General features: G+C 36.1%; 1 pseudogene; it reads left to right on the top strand.

Moving 5' to 3' along the window:
• The first annotated feature begins 3,801 nt into the window (after positions 1 to 3,801).
• Positions 3,802 to 12,277, top strand: LOC143575694 (UDP-glycosyltransferase 75C1 pseudogene; annotated as a pseudogene).

Here is a 12,277-nt window from a genome sequence, read left to right as displayed (position 1 = left end):
GTTTCAACGATACTAACACTTTTGTATATATGCGATACACACTATTGCATATATGCACTACACCGACGAAAGTTTTTTTTAATAGTATCAACATATAAGAATGAAAAAAAAAAATAAGAAACTACAAAAAATTAGAAAAAAAAAGTTAAAATATTTCTTTAGGAGTTTTTAAGCCTATCCAACCATTGTACTATAGACTATTCATATGAAAATATATTTTTGGTGATCAAATCTAATAAAAAGGCTTGAGTATGGCCTAATCTTTCATTCCAGTCCTTACACAGGCTTAGCTAAACAAACAAAACCCTGAAGGCATTTCCCACTAAAAATCAAGTATTTAAAGTTCAATTAAGTCAACAACCAAATTATCCTTTCATTCTCACGGCTGAGCCTACCGGCACATCCCAAATTAAGTGTGTTCCCGTTTTATTTATCTCTTATTATATAATAATTTTGAAAAATAACTCCCGATTTTTCTATCATTTTCCATTATTTTGCAAAAAATCTTAATTCAAGGAACATTAAAACTTTTAACTTTTTTCAATTTCTCTCCCATCCCTACACTTGAGGCAAACATTGTCCTCAATGTTTAAAATTTAAGACATAAAATAAGGACGGGGTTTAAAATTCACTTGACAATTTTCAAACCGGGCCTAATGTGATGATGGTTATTAAATATACAAAAATACAATTACACTTTTAACACAAAAACTAATAAAACAAATAAGGTTATGAAAACGAAATCACCTGATAGAAAATAAGACTCTCATGTGCAACTTTCGTGCCCTCGGTGAACTTAACTCCTCAACTCTCAAAATAAAATCTGCAAACTCTCAAACATGTAGAAGCAAGCTTCTCACAAATGTTAAAAATATAGGTCTTTTAAATCGTTTGCAAAACCATTAATTTTAAATTACCAACCACGATAAATTAATTTCATAACCAAATTTGTTAAACGAGTAAAAATGTTAAAAGACCTAACTCACTTTCGTAGGAATCACGATTGCATTTAGCGTATGCAACAAGTCCTTTAAACCCCCCGGTAGCCCGGGTGGACGAGTATGGTCTCGTGAGGGTTTATAGTGAACTACACCCACAAAGTTCAACTACAAATTATACATGTACCAGAATACAAGGCCGGGTTGCCTCCCGGTTAGCACTAAGTTTTTTTTAAGGTCTTCAGCCGAACCATTACCTGATTTGGCGATTATGGTGATCTAATGGAGTGCTTACCTTCCTCCACCTCGTTGTTCTTACTCCTCCAACAAAGTGGTGCACTGTCCATGACACTCCATCTTGGCCCGAAACATGCCAATCTTCTTTGTTCATTTTCAAATCCCGGTGGCTTCCTCACTTTCTCCTTCTTTGGCGATTTCTCCTTACTTGTCTTACCTGCCTCATTTTCTTGCATGTTTGAAATCATCACCTGACTTTGCCACCTCTGCAACACGTATCTCTACCGCATTTAGCTCATCTTTTTCTCTCTCCCGCTTCGACCTATCAAACACAAAACTTTCTTCTTTGGTGTCATCCTCACTTACATGAGGAAGACACGTGTTAGTAGCACCTGACCTAGAAGATTTATTTTCACAAAAATAATCAAATGAATTTGAAAAAATATGCAAAATTAACTTACGATTACCAAATGCCATGCACACTGTTCCGTCTCGGAAATTGATTTGAGCATTTGATGTTGCCAAAAATGGTCTCCCCAATATCACTCTCGGCGCTTCTTCATACTCTACCGGTTCATAATCCAAAACAAGAAAATCTTCAGGATAGTAAAAATCACCAACCTTTACTGCAACTCCAACCAACTTCCCTCGGGACCGTCTTCGAGTGAAATCAGCTAACACCAATGTGGTGTCAACTTCTTGTAAAGGCCCGAGGTCAAACCGGTCATACACACTACCCGGTAGAACACTTACACTCGCCCCATAATCAACTAACGCCTTGGTGGTCTTGAACTCGCCAATCTGAATGGGGATAAGTGGTGCCCCTGTTTCAAATTCTTCAACTGTGTCGTTCACCCCATGATCTTCAATGGTGATTGCACTCACGTGTACGTTTTTACCATTTGATGAACTGCTACTCTGATGGCTCGGGTTCTTCACAGTATCACTTGGTAGCTTGGATGGATTCCTCTTCAAACTAGCCACTTCCTCAGCTAGCTGATTCACCTGTTTATCCCTCGCAGCATTGGCTTTCTCTTGAAGCTCCAATCTTTGATTTACGCTTTTATTCTGAGCCTCCTGGTCTGTCTTCATCTGCTTCAGGAAATCCATCACGTCCTTAATCGACTCTTCCTGATTACCCGAAGAACTTCCTTGACTTTGAGCTACCTCTTGACTTTGCTGACCTTGTTGATAACTCTTGTTATAACCCCCCGATTCTCTTTGATTATACCCGCTTTGACCGCTACCCCTCTCGTTCCCATATTGACGCTGATTCGACTGATAACCTGCTTTTTGGGAATTACCTTGAAAATTCGGGTTTTGTTGCGTGTTCGGGTTTTCGTAACTGAAGTTGGGATGGTTTCGGAGGCCCGGGTGATAGGTGTTTGAATTCATATTATTATTGTACCTCTTCTCACCCTAAACAAAGTTCACCTCCTCTTCTTCCCCTTCTTCTTTGTCTTCCAACACGACCCCACAAGTAGCCACTACATGGCCTATTCCACCACAACCTTCGCAAACTTGATACGCTTTTCCTGATTTGCCTTTTTCTTTCACTCCCACACCCATTAACTAATCCAACTTTCTCTCCAACCTGGCCATACGATCATTCGACTCACCACTATCCACGGCTTTCACAACCGCCCTTTTTACCATACGATTCGACTGCGCTTGCCTTTTTGAATTCATTGCATGCATTTCTAAGTGTTGCCAATCTTCATTCTCATCATTAGTCAAAAACAACCCATTTGTGGTTGACTGAAGATCACGCACATCGTCACTCGACAACCCGTCATGAAACGCTTTAATCAACTCCCACAACGCAATCCCGTGATGCGGACAAGTTCTCAACAACCTCTTGAATCTAGTAAATACCTCATGAAACGTCTCACCTGAACTTTGCTGAAAATTTCTGATGGAGGTTCGGGCCTCGGAAGTTCTTTGCGGTGTGTAATACTCATCCAAGAATTGCTGAGCCATAGCTTGCCACATGTAGACACTTGCTGACGGTAACGATAAAAACCACTGCTTTGCTAGATCTTTAAGGCTGAACTGAAACACAACTAGCTTGACTTCATCAGCAGTAAACCCTTGACTTGAGATGGTGGCACAAATCACATTAAACTAGCTCAAGTGCAAGTACGGTTCTTCTGATGCTTTCCCATGAAAAGTAGGCATCCTGGTCAGGTTGCTTTGCCTCACTGAAAACGTTCTTCCTTCTCTAACCGGAATCACAATGGGAAGCGGGTTTGTGGCCACTTGTGGAATGAAGTGGCTTTGAACCCCCCGAACGGGCGGTGGAATGAATGCCCTCAGGACCCCATCGTCAAATCCATACTCGGGAAACTGTGGCTCGGGGGGATCTTGTCTTCTTCTCTCTCGATGGTTTCTTGGTGGTTGAGCGGGCTCGGGTGTTCGGTTTCTGGGAGGTTGTTGTTGTCTTCTATAATACCGATCCCCTTGCACGTCTTCCATCTCCTCTTCATCCTCGAACTCATAAAAATCGTCAAATCCCCTCAGCCAATCATACTCGAACTCGACTCTATTTTGCGATGGTTCAAACCTGATTGAACGATCATCTCTCATTTGATATCTTCTTTGAGCTCTCGGGTTTCGGTTTTGGTGAATGGGTGGGTTGAATGGTGGTAGGTCATGGATTGGTGGGTTTTGTGGAATGTTTTGTGGGATATTTTTTGGAATGGGTGTTCTCGATAGTGCGGCGGGTTAAGGTCATCGGGTTGAAACACAGGTGGAACCGGGTAGGGGTTATCTTCTTGATGATTCATATCTTCTTCTTTCGGTCTTGAAGTTTTACCCCTTCTTTGTTTTGCTCTGTTTCTTCTTGCGACTTTCTCAATCTCGGGATCAAATTGCAACACCTCCTTGTCTCGAGCAAATCTCGTATGCATCAACCTAAGAGATTAACTGCACACACCAAACAAGCACACCCCGCGTAAAATCAACGAAGAAAATAAATTAAACTAAATTACGCTAACTTAAACTAAACTAAACTAGCACTAAGCGCGCTGAGTCCCCGGAAACGGCGCCATTTTGACGTAGGCTGTCGTGGTATACTAAAAAACAATTAATTAAGGACTTAAATACCTATAACTAGTACGGGTAAGTAAGGTCGTCTCCTCAGGGACTCAAGGAAAGTGCTAATTTAATATAACTAAATTAATTAACTAAAGCGGACAGACGATGTCAAGCGGTTTTTAGAAAAAGATTTAATTAAAACTAATTATTACTTAAAAACGATTTGTAAATAATATTAATAAAAGCATTCATTCTAGGTTCGGGTAATGTGTTCCATACGTTAATCACAAATTCTTTAGTCTTTGGTTTTATAATAATTGCTAGTCCTATGGTTTGATTTATGATGACAAACGATACCCTAACCGAATTGTTGACACAAATGCACCCGGACACCACAATTACCAACTCTATGTCTAAGATGATTAACTCAATGACAAGGTTTGATGATTCTAGTTCAATGACACAAGAGCTTAAACCGTAAATGTTGATGAACAACCAAACAAACGTTACACAAATCAATAATCGCAAACACAAACTTTAATCACCCAAATAACAAATTAAGCAAGACAAATTCATATAAAATCAATCAAGCTATATTCAATAAGCATAAGAATCTGATCATAACAGTATTTCACACAAAACCTTAGCCTAGAACGAACACACACGACTAGCCGGACATCGACATAATCGTTAAAGTACTTATCTTGATGAACATAAAATTGTAGGACAAACCGGAAGCTTCGGGATGGCTGAAAATCGTCCTAGAACACCTCTTCTGCCTCTGGAAGTCGTAATCTACCGAATAGGGTCGAAAAATTGTTTATATAGTGAAAAACCTAACTTTAGCCGACTTTGAGCATCTTCGCGTATCGCGAAGTTGCCATGTGGTGCATCTTTGCGATACGCGAAGATGTAACTGACTTCAAATTTAGATTCCTCTCGTCGAGAAACATGAAATTCATATATTATGGATTCCGTAACTCATTTTCTAGGCCGAGATATGCTCGTTTTACTAAAACACACTTTCCTGGTAACCCATCTTGTTCAGTTTTCGCTTCGGCTTCATATTTCTCATCCAATCATCTCCCGAATCCTTCTAAACCCTCAATATATGTTTCCCCATACTTCCATCTTCTCGAGGCTTGCTTAATCTTCATTTGGATGGCTCTGAATTAGCTCGTTTAAGCTCCTTAACTTCCAATGTCCTGAAAACACATAACAATGCTTGAAGTACCAATGTTCATTCAATTATTTAACTAAATATAACTAATTAATATATAATAATAACTAACTTTCACCCAACCATCAATATAACTCACCAAACATAAGCACACAATAAATAATATTGAATAACTCTCAATATTATAAAGAGGATTTATAACTCAAAAACCCCTATTACACATAACTCATGTTTCTCTATATGAACCCTAACTCGGTTGCATCTCGTGTGTGTTTCTAATGTATAACCATAATTCGGTTTATATATACTAACCTAACTTACTAGCTAAAACATTACCAAATATAATAAAACCCAAACTGCAACCTCATAAACCCATTACATATTAATGAATCTTATAGGCCCAATAGGTCCGACTTGGTCATCTACATGTGACAGGCCTATTAAGATGAAAATTACATCCAACAAAAAATGGGCTTATTTTTTGTACTGGGCTTTATTTTTTAACCTTTCATGGCTGGCCCGGACTCAAATACTATGAATGGGTCAGACTCAAATAACATGGATGGGCCAGACTCAAATAACATGGTTGGGCCGGACTTAATAAATATAATTTTTTTAGAATTTTTCCGGTAAAAATACACTACTAAACGAAAATGATGGTGGGGCCGCAGCCCGGTTTAGCCCAAAGAAAGGACCGCCCCTGTATGTACATTATCATTTACCTTAAATTATACATATTTGTATAAAAAGCATATGTGTACATATATGTACATATTATACATATATGTATAATTTCACTAAACCTAGAATTTTATTTTTTTTGTTTTTTTAGAAACCGGGATGATAAATAAGAGTTTTGGTTTTTTTACTTTTTTATTTCTGTGTTTTTTTTTGTTTTATGATTTTTTTTTATTTTTGGGGTTTTTTTTGTTCAAAATGGTTCTCATAGTTCTTAATTCTTAAAAAGTTCTCACATGATCCTGATCTTATATATATATATATATATAGGCAAAGTATAGAATGAAAACCCACTTGAGTTGTGAAAACCCATGAAAACCCTATGTAACATCGTTTTTTTTGTTACATGTAATATATGTTGTTACATTTAATATAAAAAATCGAAAACATAAAAAAAATATTTTGCTATTTTTTTACATTTTTTTACTAATTTTTATATATGTTTTCAGGAGAGAGAAAGTGTAAATTAAATTATATATTTTTTATTAACTTTAATTGTGCACCACAAGATTTAATCTTTAATTAAAAATATGTGGTTAAGAATGGATTTATAAAGTTTTCACAACTCAAGTGAGTTTTTATTCTAACCTAACCCTATATATATATATATATATATAATTAAAGGAAATAATAATGTATATATATGTACATTATGTAGCTGAAGATAAAAATGATAATGTATATATACGTAAACTTAGAAAAAAACTCGAAAAGTATGGTTTCTGTACAAAAACAGTTGGTGGTCGGACATGAGTGGTCTATAAGTCAATCTTGTCTAAAAAAGTATCAGAAGCCATGCGAAGGTGCCAAATGTCACAAGGGGGTTGGAGTTTAAATGTGCTCAACAAAACTTAAAAATATGGTAGCTATTACTCGCACGTAGACACCCCGCATAAAACCACTATTGTAAAAAAAATCTAGACGCCCCGCTAAAAATATTTGGATGCGCTATTATACATTTACCCAATTTAACGCTCTTTAATTTTTTTTAATATATAATAATACCATATTTAAATTAAAAATAAAAATATACTAGATTTTTTAAGGGTAACTTGAAAAAAAACATTGAGACGTATATGAAGTTATTTACATTTTAAAAAGTAGATGGAAGATAAAAAAAACATCTTCTATAATATAGGGGATAGTTCAGGAGAGAAATGAGATTACTGTGAAAAATGTGAGAAATGAATATGTATCACTAGTTTTATTTTATGTTTTAAATGCTTAATGATAAATAAAGAAAGTATTAATTCATGCTCTCCTTTCAATTAATATAACTAATAAATATAATAGTTATCTATTCAATTAATATAACTTATAAAATTGTTATAATTGGAAAATAATAAGAATTCATTTATTTTTATAACTTATTTTTTCTCTCTTGAATTTTTATCATTAACAAGTACAATTTATTTATACATTAAAATTTCTTTCTATTCAAAACCAATTTCTTCCAACTCAATATATTAATATCCATCAACACGTAGTTACATTGTGATAAATAGTACTAAAAACTATCTTACACGTGTTTGCATTAAATATCAACAAAAAAGTACACAACCTACACAAAAGCATATAACCTACACTTGTTCTAATAATAAGAAAACAAATAACTTACACACGAAAAACATATAACCGACACACAAGATTCAGCATCAATAAACTACACGCACACGAAAACGTATAACCTACACACGAAAAAAATATAACCTACACTCGAAAATTTTATCCTACACAAATACAATTTATTCATATATTATATATCAATATCAATCAACATGTAGGTACATTGTGATGAATAATACAAAAAACTATCTTACATATGTTAGCATTAAATATCAAAAAAAAATATACCACCTAAACAAAAACATATAACATACGCTTGTTCTAAGAATAAGAAAACATATTACCTACACACGAAAAACATATAACCTATACACATATAGGATATGTGTATCAATAATTAGAGAGTGATTTATTATGGTTATATTAGTTGTATTAATTGAAGAGAGAGGAAGCATTTATTGTTGCATTTACATTTTTTTTCATTTGTTTTTAAACATTTAAAACCTAAAATAAAACTAGTGGTCCATATTCATTTCTTACATTTTTTACAGTAATTTCATTTCTCTTCTTAACTTAAACCTATATATATATATATATATATATATATATATATCAAACATTTATCTTGTTATGAGTTCTAGATGACATAACTAATGCTTTACTATCATAATTAAAGGCAGAAAAGCGGTGGATAATCAAAAAAATTAGAACACATGCGCAAATGCTGAGAGCCGCAACATTATTCCATGCAGTAGGTGTCGTACCCCAACTAGCAAATGCGAAAGCGTAAAACGGGAATGCGGGAATGCAACAGACACCTCTTGTATCAATCACATTGTTTATAAAGAAATATTGCAACTAATTTACATTATATTACATCGTTCTATCATCGTTTACAATCTAGGTGATACAAAACAACATCAGTCATTAATTGTCCCACTCCTTACTAGTATACTTGTATCTATTCAAATAGCATCGATCACATTCCAAGACAGGTAGCACATCATCAATTCATTCCAACTTTGGTATACCTGAGAAGCACGTTAAAACGGGTCAACTACCTATAGTTGACGAGTTTCAAGAAATCAGTTATGTGTAATCACAAGTCATAGTCTGTATATACGCAAGTATGTATGTATGTTAATCTACAGTGAAGCCTTGACTGTTCGTTCGTGTTGCGTGCCTCCATTTCCCACGCACAATCAACCACTGTGCCCCCATTCCGCCCACAACATGCCCAAGTAGCTATGTCTAACACTACATAGCATGTTTGTATAATTATGGTCATGTGTAAACGACGTTATGTATAACACGACAACCAAGTTGATTCCGTTTGGGTTTGTCAAACAAATAGTACTATTCACAAGCCACTGGCTCGAAGTTAATCACTGTGTTAGTGGGGACTTTCATGTGCTAGCACTTAGATAATTCACCTCATCACATGTTTCAGGTATATAGATATAAACAAACATGCTTTTCACCCCAAAAGTTCGTAAAGCGGTTTAGAAAGAGGGGTCATGAAACTCACGGTTTAGTAGTTACTCAGTACTGTATCAGCTCGTGATTTGTCCCACTTGCTATCACTTAGTCCCTATAATCAATATTATAACAATATTAATATTTTAATATTATTATAATCTCCATACTAAACTGGGCTGTATATCTAGTATCTAGTCTGTGTATAGCTCTCACGCCCAGAATATGTCAATAGTCTTAGATTGTGACGTTGTTCAATGTCTAATGTTGAAAATCGAACTTGGCTCAGTTTCACCATTTCACCTGCTGAGCCAAGTTGATTGTTTACGCGTTTAGAAAACAGGTAAGACCATATAAACTTGGGTAAACGTGTCGGTTGATAAAATGATGAAATTTATAAAGAGAAATCATAGATTAGATGTCTGGATTCGCTACGGGACTTATTTCCGTTTATTTAGTCTGGTTTGGAGAAAAACGCGCACAATCCATCCAATTGCACGAATTTCTCACAAAAAGTTCGTTTTTACTCAATTAATCCAAAAAATATGATTTTTGACCACTCTTGGTGTTCTGATATTCCAACAGGCTCGTTAATCACAAACCTGTCGGTTTTTATCAGAATTAAATTTGTTTAACTTTCAAATTAGCACAACTAATTATCTGTTTATCTTGTAATTACGAAAATTTATACACTCACTAATTAAAATATGTATATTTTTACAAAAATATTTCTGGAATTATTTACTGATTTATTAATTTACAAAAATTCATTTTATATGTTATTTTTAACCTGTAAATCGTCCGTTTATACCAAACGATTTCCAAAAAATCTGATAAATTTACTGAGTGATACAAATAACTCCCAAACTATCCTGTAAACTTTCCAAAACCTAACAATCTTGCCAAATTACCTTTTTGAGCCAAAAACGATAATAAAAACTCTAATAAACGTGAATTCATAAAATTTTCCAAATGACCCCAAATTTTATATGTATTCATATTATGTCATACCTAAGTTCTCCACAAACTTTCATACTTTTTCAAGTTGTTTAAGTATTTTTCCTAAATAAACATCCCTAAACGATAATAAATTCGCCAAATATTCTCGTATGGCCGAAAAATTACTAAATTTGGATAGGGACTCATTCATATGGTCCCTGATATCGCTGCAAAATTTCACAAGCCAACAACAAGCACGTCACAATCTAATCTTAAACTGCCCTAAACAAGTATTTCGGCAATACCTTTACGGTTTTCGTTTGTTTCAACTCTTTTACTTAATTGTCCAGGTCCTTGGTCATCTAAGTAATATAGCTACAGTTCCTATTTCACAAAACCAAACATGTATCATCAAAAGATCAGCCTTGAAACTTAGGGTTTCGGTTAGGAATTTTAACCGAACTTTTGAACCGTAAAAACGCGATTTAAACCCTCTAATCCGTGTTTATGGCCAAAAAATTTATCAAATCAGATTTCTAAGCATGTGTAAGATCAAAACTTGTTTTTGAACACTTTTTAGGGTTTTTTTCATGATTAGGATTGATTTTTACTAATCAAGGTTCATGTTTTATGTAATAACCATGTAAAAATCACGCTTTAATGATGTTTATTTCAATGGGATCCAAGCTTTAATGATATGCGATGTAATGTTACATCATATTCGATGCAATGTTATGTGATATGGTGTAATGACATAACATACTAGTGTATTATGAAATGCTATTATGTTACATTACGAAATAATCCACTTATATATTGTTTAGGTTTATAATATACCCCCCCCCCCCCTCCCCCCTCCCCCTTATACATATTACATCAAGGCCACTGGAAAATCCTGATAGTGTCCTATGCTGGCCGTGGCCATGTCAACCCATCCCTCAACTTTGCCGCCCGCCTCGTTAAACTAAGGGCCGATGTCACCATTTCCACCAGCTATTTTGTCATACGAAACGCCAATTGATAAAGAAACCATACCTCCCAATATAACCTTTGCTCCATTCTCAGATGGCTATGACAATGGCAAACAACCAACCACCACCCTTCACCAATTCATGTCAGATTTTGCCCACAAACGGGCCCGTTCGGCCGTTCTGTTGCAGAAACCATCACATCTGCCGCAGATGGTGTACACAAGCGGCATACCGTGGGCGGCAACGGTGGCCAATGCCTATAAACTCAAATCCAGCCTTCTTTGGTGCCAACCAGCCACTGTCTTGAATGTTTATTATTATTATTATTATTGCAATGGCTATGAAAAGTTCATATCCAATGACATGAACCAGTTATGGCCTACAGTTAGTTTACCTGGACTGCCACCACTAACCATGGCGGATCTTCCGTCGTTTTTCGTTCCATCTAGACCAACAAACAAGAGTTTCTTGTACAAGTTGCTAAAGACCAGATTGATGCACTCAAAACCACTTCAAGAATACTCCTTAATAGTTTTAACGAGTTGGAAAACGAATCGATCAAAGCATCTGAGCAACTCGAGTACCTTCCGATCGGATAAAAAAGAAAATGACAAATGCGTCTTATGGTTAACTCAAAACCGAATTTATCAGTCGTGTATGTTTCGTTTGGGTCACTAGCAATATTATCAGTGGATCAAATGGAAGAGATAGCGGTCGGGTTGCTAGAGAACGGGCGGCCATTTCTATGGGTGATCCAAGATGGTGAGCAAGCGGGACGATTAAGCAAGCAGGAGGAGCTTCAAAAACTAGGGAAGATTGTAGACTGGTGTCCTCAGGTGGCGGTGTTAAACCACCGATCAGTCGGTTGTTTTGTGACATATTGCGGCTGGAATTCGACGATCGAGGCGTTGGCGGCTGGTGTTCCAACATTGGTGTTTCCACAGTGGACGGATCAGCCTACAAATGCGAAGATGGTTAAAGATGCGTGGAAAACAGGGGTGCGGGTGAAGAGGCGGCAGGGTGGTGTGGTGGTGGAAGGGGCTGAGATTCAGAGGTGTGTGGAGATGGTGATGGTGGGTGATGACGGCTGTGATATGAGGTGGAATGCACATAAATGGCGGTTTTTGGCGGCCGAAGCTCTACACAATGGCAGATCCTCCACCATCAACCTCCAAGCTTTCTTAGATGATGCTTGA

This window comes from Bidens hawaiensis, unplaced genomic scaffold (genome assembly GCF_021521415.1).
Source record: "Bidens hawaiensis isolate Kalapana, Puna unplaced genomic scaffold, B.hawaiensis_p1.1 tig00027583_1, whole genome shotgun sequence".
Classification (NCBI taxonomy): Eukaryota; Viridiplantae; Streptophyta; class Magnoliopsida; order Asterales; family Asteraceae; genus Bidens; species Bidens hawaiensis.
Note: the sequence above shows the minus strand (reverse complement) of the source record. Positions and strands in the feature narration are given on the sequence as shown.